This window comes from Rhyacophila brunnea, unplaced genomic scaffold (genome assembly GCF_057557595.1).
Source record: "Rhyacophila brunnea isolate RB1 unplaced genomic scaffold, BYU_Rbru_1.0 scaffold_14, whole genome shotgun sequence".
Lineage (NCBI taxonomy): Eukaryota > Metazoa > Arthropoda > Insecta > Trichoptera > Rhyacophilidae > Rhyacophila > Rhyacophila brunnea.
In genome coordinates, this window is record NW_028232796.1 from 36,828,366 (window position 1) to 36,841,419 (window position 13,054).

At 36.6% G+C, this 13,054-nt stretch overlaps 1 protein-coding gene across 2 annotated transcripts in view; it reads left to right on the forward strand.

Moving 5' to 3' along the window:
* The window catches only part of bs (serum response factor blistered), a 273,007-nt gene that overhangs the window by 163,855 nt on the left and 96,098 nt on the right, over positions 1-13,054 (forward strand). The window lies entirely within an intron of this gene.

Below are 13,054 nucleotides of genomic sequence, written 5' to 3' on the forward strand. Positions count from 1 at the left end.
CCCGTTCGAACCGAACCATTCGGCCGACCCAACAAAAAGCATCGGGAATTTATAGCAATATCACCTTTATTGTAATGGCGTTAGAACAGATTATGTCATTCGGCAGGCCCGACAAAAAAGTGAGTGTCATTTTTTTTCCAGATGCTTCGTCCATATTAATGTCATTGCTTGTAGTGGATTGAATTGATGACAGTCAATAATATGGTAAAACCAGTGGCGGGTTTAGGGATGTGGAGGTCCGATCCACCGACTGATTTTGATACCCTCATGATAAAAAATATAAGATTTGTTTGACACATAATAATATTATTATCGATTATTTTCGTTCTGCACAAGTACGTACTTAGGTATCTGTTTTAGTGGTTATGTAAGGACCCCTTTTGATGCTATTAGCAGAGATTGTGGATAATATTTTGTGAGAAATACGCTTCTTAAATTTTTCATATAGTTTTAAAACTGTAGGTATGTACGGTTTGAACTGTTTCGAGGCCCCGTTTAAATCTGACTTTAAATCAATAGCGTTATAAGCGTCAAAGAAAATTGTCCCATGGGTACATTTAAGCCACTGGCTATCAATCTTTTTCGAGATGCGATCCTCTCTTATAATACCTCCCAAGTACCTAACCTGCGATACCCCTCGCCCCATTTGCATTTAGAGGTATTTTTTATAAATTATTTATTTATATGTAAATTATCAGAGAGAATTAGGTACAACACGGAAGTATACCGCTTATACCAAGATTCAAAACTCTCAACCTTCATAAAACTCCTGAGACTAAACTGGGCAGGCCATGTCCAGCGCATGCCAAGGTCAAGAGTCAAGGATACCGAAGAAGATCCTCGAAGGAAACCCAGGGGGGAAAAGGCCAGTGGGAAAGCCACGCACACGATGGGGTGATAACATTACAAAAGATACCAACCAGCTGCTAAAAATCAGGAACTGGAAAAGGCGTGCGGAGGACCGTTCCGGCTGGAGGACGGCGGTGGAGGAGGCCAGGGTTCGACTTGTGCTGTAGCGCCATCAAAGAAGCAGAAATTAGCAATCATCACATTTCCTCTCACTCCGTCTATATTTAGGCAATATGAGAATTGTAATGATCACATTTTCTTTAGCGATACTGTTTTTTTTAATGTGTATATATATATGTATAGTTTTTAGCGTCCTTCCAGGACGCCGGAATGAGTTTTGTTTGAAGAAAAGGCAAGCCAGGTTAAAATTCTTTTGAGACATTCGTAGCACGTGAACGAGTCGAATCCAACGTCCCTTCTTCACGACACTGGTACTGGTAAACTTGCGAGCGATATGGATTCTTTTGAGGTGTTGTGTGATGTCAATATGATCTAACTGAGGAGCGAATATGGTCAAATGAACGTTCTGAATCTAATACAAATAGAACATTACTGTCTACAATGCTCCACAAACAACCCGTCATTTTTTTTGTCAATGCTATACAGGCATTTCTTCACGGTGAACTGTGAGACGGAGAAATGTAATTCGTACCAATTTTCTCGAGTGTCTCGAAACATTTCGCGCCCTATCCTGGTGATCGCGACACATCGGTTGGGAATCGGTGACCTAAGCGGATATTATGGCAAAAGAACATGCATCGTTTATGCCCAGGCTGTAGATGCGATGTTCTCTGTCTCCGAGAACCGTGTCATACCTGCGTAGGTGAGTAGGTATACAATAATTCTTTGTCTGCCGGCTAGCAACAGGTAAGTTAGCAGCAATAAATAAATCGCAAGTGTAACGGTCGTCTTTGTACAAACCGTTTTCCTGTTTTCCTTTTACGAACGATGTCGAAAAACTCGTTCTGATTTGGGGCGCGTGCGCGTTGGATGCGCTTCCGGCCGCCATCTTACGCGCCGGAAACGCTCACGGCGCCATCTTGTCATGCACCGCGGATGTGACGTAGTAAATTTGACTTCTACGTGTCAATATATTTTGTAGGTAACGTGTTACCGTGTTAACTATTTAGAATAGCCTAGCTGAGGGGTTTATTAGTATCTTATGTATTATTAATATTAATTAAAGTAGTCTTTTTTCACTCCATATCTTCTCTAGCACATGCGGCCTATACCTACTATTAAAACGAATCATAAATTGACTCTCAAGTCAATTTATGATTCATGCAACACCGATATTTTTCATTATCATCGTTTGAAACCTTAATTTCTTCCTGTAAACCGAGAAATTGAATAAAACCACAACGGTAAATTTTATATAAGTATTTAATTAATCACCAGACAGTAATATTATTTCAATAGGTTAGATTTACCTATAGGTAATTTGTTTAAGTTTACATCAGTGCATGATTTATTTGTAAACAAGAGTAAACTAAAAATTAGACGAATGTAGTTTAGTCAAGATTTATTATTGTACTATACCCATTAAAATGACATATAGGTAGGTAATACATTATTTTTAATACTACAACAAGCCATGAGGCCCAATTATAGTAGTGTAGTGAAACAGTAATGTATTTAGTAGTGGCGAGGGGTGGATGTAGCCTGTTAAGATTCGACATAAATAGTGCACAGTAATACTGTAATACATAGTAATATACATTATGTATTACAGATGGCGTTGATTAGTTTTTTTTTTAAATTCATTAAGCCCTGTATACATAAAATAAATTCTTTTATTTATAAAATATTAAAATTTATGTATGGTTTAATGGCATAATGAATATAGCTTGGATTAGAGATTAACACTATCTACAAATTGCAGTCAGTTCAATGAAAACAAATATATAAAAGATACATGGGTATTACCTACTGACAAAATTCAGTTTGCACTATTTATATCGGATCTTAAGAATACCTCCACCCGTATTTAGTAGATAATAGAAGAGAAACATTCTTTGAAAAAATCACATACATGTATTGTGACCTCACCGATAGCGAACTCGGAGTCCCCGAATGAAAGGGCAGTAGGTACCTTACGAACCGGACTACGAGGGCGAATGTAGCATTCATTTATTGAACATAACGTTGTCTAAAGTTTTGGTACCTATGGATGCTCAATTTGATATAAATAAAAAGGATTTTAAAGATTTTTTTAAATCAATGTTTTTTTAACACAATCATATTATGGACATATGGTGGAGAATGTATTAACAGATTTTTGTTTTACGAGAAATAGATGTCAGTCACTTGTTCAAACTATTAGATCCATATTCCGGTTCTAAATACACAAGTATTTTTTTGCCACCGGGTCCCACGACATTATAATATATGCCTACACGTTACCGTACTCAGACGTCCCATGGTGCCGAATTGTTCCATACCCTCTCCTCGTTGTCTCCACTCTTCTTGGTCCTTAGTCTTGCCACGTAGGTACCTACTTCCGTTAAACTTTAATTTCTATATTAAGTATACTTTGTGTGAGTGAGTTAATATAAAGTTGAATCGGTGGATGAACTCGCAAACGGCATCAGCCCTTGAAGCGTCAGTGTTTTAGTGTTCAATTTGTGATTCATTAACTCGAAAACTAATTAACTTTAAAGGTTATGATCGGTCGTAAAAGAGATCAGCGATTTAAATATTTCAGAGCCTGATCGGCTTTTATATCCGTTCACTCCTGCATTTGTGTTATGCATTGATGCATCTTTTGACCATTGACTTATAGGGTTGGCCACTGGACAGATGTCCCGTTTTTAACATTTAGTCCCCCTGTCCCGAAAATGGTTGTGGGTAACGTCCCGTATTTACGTACTCATCGCACTTTAAATATTATGTTATATTAAGAGCATATTAATTCTAGTCTACTTTTGAAAAGTATTATATAATAATTACAAGATAAAAAGAACTTTTTATATACGAGTACAACGTTTTTAAATTTTCTATTGAATTGTTATGCTCAACATGCTCAAACTTGTACTTGATAAAATAAATAAAAAACAAACAAATATAGAATACTGAAATGTCATTTTGATTTCTATAGTAACGCACGTATATATTAATAATTTAGTTGCTAGGGCCACCCCCTTAGCAACGGATTTTTCTGAAATAACTTTCCATACAAAACAGAATTAACTGAAAATGAATTCAATTCTACTTAAAGATGGCTAAAAGTATTAAAAGAATGCAGTGGCATCGTGTTATGATATATTATAAAAGTTTAAAATGTCTAGCTAGTCGGGAAGTTGGTTAAAAATCGATTGCATTATTTGTACCGGACAAACAAGAATACGAGCTAATAAAAACGTTGTAAAAATCAATATAATGAATGTATGTGACATAGTATGTAATGTTCTGTATATAATTTTAAAAAACCGACTCCCCAGTCTACCCCTATCCTTCGCCGTGTCCTCCTCAAGACAAAGATCCCCGACGCTTTTGACGCAATCAGTTGTATTTATTTATTTAAAAAAAAATACCCTTTTCCAAGTGTACATTTTTCTTGACGGTGCTGAAAATGCATCAGTATTGAATTTGATGAATTGTGTTTACTGAGAATATGTATATCTCAAGCTGTCAATCGCCTGGACATAAGTAAAGTTTATTTAGGTTTATTTATGATCCGAATATTTTTTCATCCCCAAAATATATTTATATAATGACTTCTGCAGTTGTCAAACTAATGAGATAAGTCAAACACAAATATTCCCACCTATGTTATCGCACAAATCATATCAAAAACCATCTGTTGTGGCTATTTAGATTGCGTCCACAAATAAAAATACAAACCCCCAAAACAAATCGCAGTGAAAAAAACCAAAGCAAGTCTCACAAATATTCGGCATGGACCCGCATACCTCCTTGCAACCCAAGTTCACCGCAGTCTCGCGCTTTTTTTCTCGCGGGCTTTGTTGTATTGTGCAGGGCTCGCGTTGCCAAACGTTGTCACGCTACTGACAGCCATGCTCTGTGGACATATTGAGTTTGCTGTGCGTTTTTCGTATTATCGTTGTGTGTCGTACGATATTAATCTACAGAGCAATCGTTGAATTACTTATTTCATCATAGTCTCTACCATATTATGGTCTCACACTACAGATAGTCGTGTTCTTTAACTATATCGACTTTTGCTGTGCACATTTCGTATTTGCGTAGCATCATTGTATTTCGCATAATATATAGATAAAGAGAACTTTTGAAATTTCTAAGTTTGTCATAGTCGCTCATAGTATTTATCTGTAAAACTGGCTACTGAGGCCGAATGTAGTGTCATTTTTTAATTTAATCAACTTTAATTATTTCAATCGTAAAACAGAGGCGTTGCCATGTTAGTAATTAATTTGCTTTCAACAAATTTAATACAATTTTAATTATGTAAAATAATAAATTTTAAGGAACTCGGAAAATTAAAAATTCAAAACGTTCACAACATGACATAAAAAACAAAGAAACATATGTGTACTACTATTTTAATAAAATACGAAGTATATTTAAGGTATATATCAAAGCACACCAAGTGAACTATAAGTAGACCATATCTTAAAATGTTATAATCCACCTAAACTCGCTATTACGTAAGTGGAAGCGATTTGATAGAACACATATTGCCTTCCCAATTGGCATTACCGATAGTAGGTTAGTTCTGCACCCAGGGTCTATAGTCTATACTCTATCTATACCAAGTGTTCATACATTATATGGTATGATTAGTTAGTTAGTTAACGTCGATATTATATGCATTAGACCATGGGTGGCCAACCCGCGGCCCGCTGGGTGTCGACTTGTGGCCCGTGGAGCAGTGAGAAAATAAAAATAATATTAAATGCTGCCGCTAGATGTGCTAATTTCGCAAATAGAGATTCGATATTGGCTCAAGATTTTAAAAAGCACGGTGTGGATTTGCTGCATTTGCAACGCCATTCTCCGTAGACGTGAATTTATTACCGGGAAATTTACAAATGGATCATTGTGAAATATGTTGCGATGAACAGTTAAAGGAGAAATTCCATCAGGTTGGTTTGGAAGAGTTTTCAAAACATATTTGGACAAGGAGAAATATCCTGGAATTTACAAACATGCTCTAATAATGACTTCGCTATTTGGAAACACTTACACGTGTGAACAGCTTTTTAGTCGGATGAAGCATATCAAATCCCGAGTGAGAACACGAATCACTGATGTGCCGAATTTTAGAATCTGGCCCGGCTGCTGAAAAGGTTGGCCACCCATGCATTAAGCCAACCCTTAAAATTTAAAGTAATTTATCTCTCGATTTCATAATATCGTTTTCGGGTTATTTGGCACCTTCCGTATTGATAAATCTCCGCTTTCTGCCTGTAACGTTATAAGTAGTGTCACTACGCAGCCTGGACCTACTGGGACTCGATCGTACGCACTCCACTATCAAGTGAGCTGATTATTATTCAGCCACCGTATTGTTGGGTTAACGACATCGAATAGTTACCCCGTCGAGGAGTTGTTTTGTGCGGCCAACCAGTCCAGAGGAAAAAGTGGAAATCATCGATGGTTAAAGGATACTCCGGTCTCTGACTTAATTGGAAAATATCATTAAAATTTTCTCATTCTTTTTGTAGACCCTTTAGGTCTGTTTTATTAAGATTTTTGCGAAGCTGAGTTTTAGATTTCTTTACATTACATATGTTAGAGTGTTAGGAAGACGATGATTATGCACCATAATGTGTAAGATCCTAGTTTTCTTTGTCGTTTTCCCCATCTAACATCTTATACATTTATCGAATAATATGTTTAATTTGTATGTAAGCTCTGAGAGTTTAACCTGCGAATGCGTCTCATGTATAACCCTGTCTACATTTTATTTTCACTAGATGAACGCATCGCAGTGCATGCGTTGCCTGCGTATTGCATGCCTCAAACCGGTTTCAAAATGGCATTTTTTCATGTTGAAATTTCTAACGCACATGTAGCTCCATCAACAGGTTAACTTCTGTTCTGTGTACTTAATAAAGTTTTTCAAAAATACTATAATTTTTACATCTTTATATTAAAAGCAGCATTATCACTGCTTCTTGTGAAAAAAATGAAAATTATTTGACGTAATTTAGATAGTAGACAGAACACGCTGCAAAGTGTAAAGCATTCTCTGAACTAGTCAGTGTTAGCCAGAATAAAAAGGCTGAAGTGAAGTGATCAAAATAAATGTAGACAGCTCATAAGCTTTACAACATATTTGGTTTTGTCTGTGTATACTGTGGCAATTAAAATATTTAAACCCATGAATCAACAACAGGATTTTAAAACGAGGATTCGTTCCCCATGTTATTTTAGTGGATCTTGCTACAGTATAACGTAAAAAAAAGTGTGTACCTAGAAAATATGTACATAATTCGGAAACATAGTGTTGTAAAAGATCTTCAGTTACATGATTATTAGTTAACTTCGCCGTAGGGCGCAAGTGTCAAAATCGGTAAGCAACAGGTGCGATGATTTCTGAACCCTTTCCAAATTATGGGCATACCTATTTATACCTAATGTTATTATTCACAGTACAGTTGTACTATAGAAGTGTTAGTTATTGATTATCTTCGAATGCAATGCGGTAACCTGTTGGACTTTAATCCTGTGGATAAGGATACGTGTATGTTTAACATAAAGAATGGTATATTCTCAAATCTTGTGAATTATTCGTTTAATTAAAGAAATTATTTATTAATTAGCGATTGTTATGAATAATATTGAACGCCCTGAAATTTTCATGGACCCTATGCCGCTTATCGTGCCTTATAGGGAGGAGAGTGCATATTTCAAAATCGCCATCATATTGTTGACTTTTTGGCTAAATATTGAGATTTTAAATCTTAGACATTGTCATTGATTGATTCTAATGATTTAACGATTATGTTCTGTATTGGCCTATTTTATATGGTTATAAATCTTAATATTAGTAAAGTAAAGTTTCTACTAGTTTTTCTTATATAAGTTTGTGCACATTCGTTGCATGATTATTCACAGTACTTATTTTAATATTATTAGTTATTTTTCCGAGAAAAGGTAAGTTATTGAAAATATTATGTCCTGGGAGAAGAATAGAACGGAACTACTCCTGGCGATGACTCACCGTCAAGTCCTTTTGTCCAACGACACTTTTCAGGGGCGGCGCGGCGCGGCGGACCGAAGGGGGCACACCAGCACGCCGACTCATTTTTTTTACACTCGGTGGGAAATATTAATTGTCCTTTGACCGAAGTCTGTCTTGTTTATTCCCTTTGTATATTATTTCGTATCATATATATTTTATTGTTTGTTCGTAGCGATATTAAATTTACGGCTGTATCGTATAAATGATTGATAGCGAGCGATGAACGATGTAAGCTTTCAAAGGACGGTTATGACTTTTTAAAATGTTATTTTTTGCACATTTTTACGTGAACTGAATTTCGGCTCGGTCCATTGGCTCGTGAATTTTTATGGAACTGTAGCATTGCATAAACAATATTAGGTATTATGAGTAGGTACATATTAAACATTGTATTATGAGTTATGAGGGTTGTATTAATTGAGACCTTTTGTTGACATGACTACACGTTACCAACAGTTTTTATTTCAAATAATACGTCAACTCTATACCTGTCCTCTCATGTCTTCTCCTCATAACATATTTATGTCAAAGCGCGTATGATTATTTTTTTCTATACGAAAGATAAGATTTTGAACGTATTAAGAAATTATAATATCATTATACTAGCGATAGCCCGTGACTAATTAAAAAAAATACCGTTTCTATTTGATTTTTTTCAAATCAATGCGATATACAACGGTTAGATTTAAGCGCGTGATTCTCTACCCAGCTGTTTAATTTATATGAATATTTGGAGGTCGATAAGGGTGAAGGTGATGAAGGCAGCTGTAGTGGGTGGATGTAGATGCTTATTGGCTTGATGAAGAGTACAGAGAATTACAATGGTCGGAGTAAAGATTAATGGTGTAAATTGATCGCGGTGAGCTCGCGCCCAGATCGAGCCGCAATCCGTTAGGGACGACTACCGATCTACTGTTAAGGTGACGCATCAGTGAAACGCCAAATAATTTTCAACTGTACGGGCGACGAAATTTTGGACTCGCTGCCATTCACTGAGAGAATATTGACCCAGGAACACGTCACTTTGCTGCGTGATGGCGACGGGTCAATTAATTCTAAAATCGTGTAAAGATGACTAAAAACGTTACACATTTACTTTAAAAAGAAAACATGTCAATGAATATATTATTATTGTTACTAATAGAACAATAAACAGAACATAAAATGGACGTATGTTGGATTTATATGACAATTAATATTTCGTTTGACAGGCGTAATTTTCACCCGCCACCCGCAATCCGCGCATCGCCTAGCGACGATCTTTTTAGACCGTGCCTCAACTAATGCATGGCCTTAACGATAATACTGTGTCGACTGACGAGTCAGGAGTGTGTGCGTCTAGTGACGGAATCGAGTGTAGTAGTAACGAGTTATGGATCGTCCTCGCTATTTATATAAATCAAATCAATACATTAAAAGAATCATTGTCGCAATTAAATAAATCATAATAGACACTGTTGATCTAGGTTATGCCTGAGGAAATGCTGACAATCGCTTCTATCACTCGGATTTGTTTTGACAACAAAACATGCATGTCGAAGTGTGTCACTCTTGTAATGCTGATTGGTATGATTGTTACAAATATCTTATCATCGCCTTTAGACACGTTAACCGAAAGCTCGAGTGAGCCAGCGTGATCGACAACGTTTGGATGTAAGCTTGCGTTGCACTACCCGCCCCTCACCTCATGCTGTCTGACAGCTTTACCTACTGTGCTATTTTTGGAAAGTTATATCTTAACTTCGAAACCTCATGAGATATTGAGACTACTAAATTTGTATTAATGCAGTGTATAAGCTGTACAAGTTTCAAAAATTTTGATCCAGCAGTTTTAGCCAGATTGGCAACAATTAAAAAAAACTACACTTTGCGCCATGGAAATAGTCAAAACGCTGGTGATAAAGATAAACACTTAGCAATTATAGACATGCACGTATTATGTTATTATTAATTAATGTAAAAAGGAAATTTCAACATGTTAGTGAATCCCTCTTAGCGCCCTTCACTACGAATATTTTTAATAATTTAAAATTTACATTTAATTAATTATAATGTTATGTTATATATTAGATTATTAGATGAAACATTTTCATTATATTATATAATATTATATAATTTCGATTATAAAAAAATGGATTTTATACTCCTTATATTTTTAAAATACATTTTTAGTACCTGGTTCTATTATTTTTATTTATTACTACTTAACTAACAAATGAAATAATTCACTCAAGCTAAAACACTAATGATCTTGGTTTTGGGGCTGCTTTATGGATGGTTTATTTTCTGACGCCTTCCTCCCTGGCCTTTAATTACCTTACTGTTATAATAATATATTCTAGATATTATATATATATATTATTGAAATGCATTTATCATATTTGTTTAACTACCTACTTAGCAGTTTTTACGATATATTTACAGTTAATTGTTTTATTTATTTATTAAGATATTTTTATCTTATAGATAGTGTAGGTATAGTGTGTTTTTATTAAATTCTACAAAATTATGTTGCTTAGTTGACAGTTATTTCTGTTTGTTTTCGGAACATTATTAAATACAAAATTATCCATCAAAAAATACTAACAGAGCCATCCGTCTGTAAGTTTTGAATTTAGGTTTCAGATACACATAGACATACCGTATCCAAGTATATCGAATCTTCTACTGACACAATATGCAAAATATTATCTATAATCTAAGATGCAAACAAAGGTTTGGCATATTCTATATTTTAACAGCAGCAAGAGAGGTGCTGATAAAATATAGCACTTATTGCAACAATTACAACCAACTTATTGTAATTGTTTTTTTTTATATATACATATATTAATAACCATGCCCTTGCTTTTTCGTACAAGGTGGTTGGGTGGGTTAGTTGCATTGATGTGGGGCTAATTAGGTTCCTCCATTTTATATCTTTTATTTTTTTTACGGCCAGGATTAAATATTTTGTGTAGTGTTCTTGTGTTGTTCTATTGCTTAGTATTTCGTGAGGCTTTTGGAGGTCAATTTCATGATTATGCTGTCTACATCGAGTCCTGAGAGTCCATCGCTCCTTTTCTAGTATAGGGCAGTCGTTGATGACATGCCACACAGATTGAGATGTGTTGCCGTCACATGGACAACAGTCATCATCCCTCAATTTAAATCTTTTTAGATGAGCTCGCACCGCACCGTGGCCTGTTAGAATCTGTGTGAGTTCGTGTGATATTTTTAAGTTCCTGCCAAGAGCGATGGCAGAGTTTATGTTTGGAATAAATTTATGCGTTATTGATCCTGTGGCGGATGTTGTGTATCTGTGGTTCCATAACTCTATTGTAATTGTTACTAATACTAGTGATACTAGTGCTAATATTTTGATACAAACCTACCCTAAGTTTGTTAATATTTATCACTTTATCACTATAAATAGCGGTCGATAAGCATAGAATATACCCACTGAGGTGTTTGATATTCGTGATTCGGGTATACTCGATTAAGTAAATTGAAGATGCTATTGTTCAGAAAAATCTTGCGACTGTGCGTGCAATGCACTAAGTGTGTCTGCAAAAAGCAAAATGCGATAGATAATTCATTCTGCAATTAATTACGTTGCCAAATTACAAAATTCAACAGAAGCATCTCACATAGCCACGTCTCCAATTTACAAGAGTGCGCCCACGAGATTCCGCCATGAGACATTAACCAGGGCCCCGGCATGCGAAAATCTAAGTCGCGCGCGCGTGCTGGAATACCGCGGGCAATTTTTTGGAGCACGCGCCCCCCTTACAAGGAATGCGCGTGCGCGCCTCTCGAGGTCACGCCACTGCGCCGACTGGTATCGCTGCGCATCGCGACAATCGAGGATTTTTTTTATCCGGAGCAATTATTGCAATCGATGCACCAGTTTCGAAATAATCTACTATTTTATTGTTTGTTTTGTCTGTATTCGTGTAAGTAATAATATTTAAATCCTTGTTATATTTGTAATATAATATGTAATACGAAAAATATTATATAAGAATACACTATACTTACCAAGGGGAGTCTTGTCAATTTTGATAATAAAGCTCACGATAATTTGTAATACATACCAAAGTATATCTTTTTTCTTTCTTAATAAACAGATAAATACCGACGACTGACGGAAAAATAAACTCTACGTCCATTGTAATAACGGTCAATTTACAAACCGCGTTAATATGTATACGTCAGTTACCTTTCCATTATATATATAACCTATAATATATTAAAATTAATATTATATCTTCTTCGTTTCTTTCTTCTTTTGCCATATCCGCCCCTTAACTGGAGCATATGACACCACGCGGCGCCTCCAAGAATCCCTGTCGCTCGCCAGTCTTCTTGCTTCGTTCCAGGTCAAACCAGCATCCCGTAGCTCCGCCGTATACACTCTGTAGATTGTATTTAGCGGCCGTCCAGGACGTCGGAATCCGGTCGGCTTGAAGAACAGCCAAGCCAAGTTGAAGTTCTCTTCTGGCATCCGCAGCACGTGGCCGAGCCAGGTCCAACGTCGCCTCTTCACTTTCAGCGTGATGAGAGGCTGCTTGGTGCGTTCTCTTATCTCCTCGTTGCTCCTAAAGTCATACCACCGCACACCCAGTATTCGTCGCAAACATCTGTTTTCGAAGCTCAGTATACGGTTGCTCTGAGCCTTCGTAAAGTGCCATGATTCGCTACCGTAAAGCAGCACCGTCAGAATGCAAGCGTCGAATAGGCGGCATTTGGTTTTGACCGAGTACAATCGTGAGTCCCAGACATTCCGCATCGAGTTGAATGTTGCTCCAGCCATTCCCATTCGGATAGCGAGCTCTTTCTGCAAAATGCCAACTCCCGTGATGTGTACCCCCAGGTACTTGAAGCTGTCGACGCTCTCGATGTTTTGTCCATTGACCGTCCAAGATCATTGCCATAATCAAAAGCCTGCACGAGAATAGCGAATGCTGTGTCAGAATTGGAGACACTGTCACGGAATGGTTCGGGGTCACGACCGGACTCAGACAGGGTTGTGTCCTTGCACCGTTTCTCTTC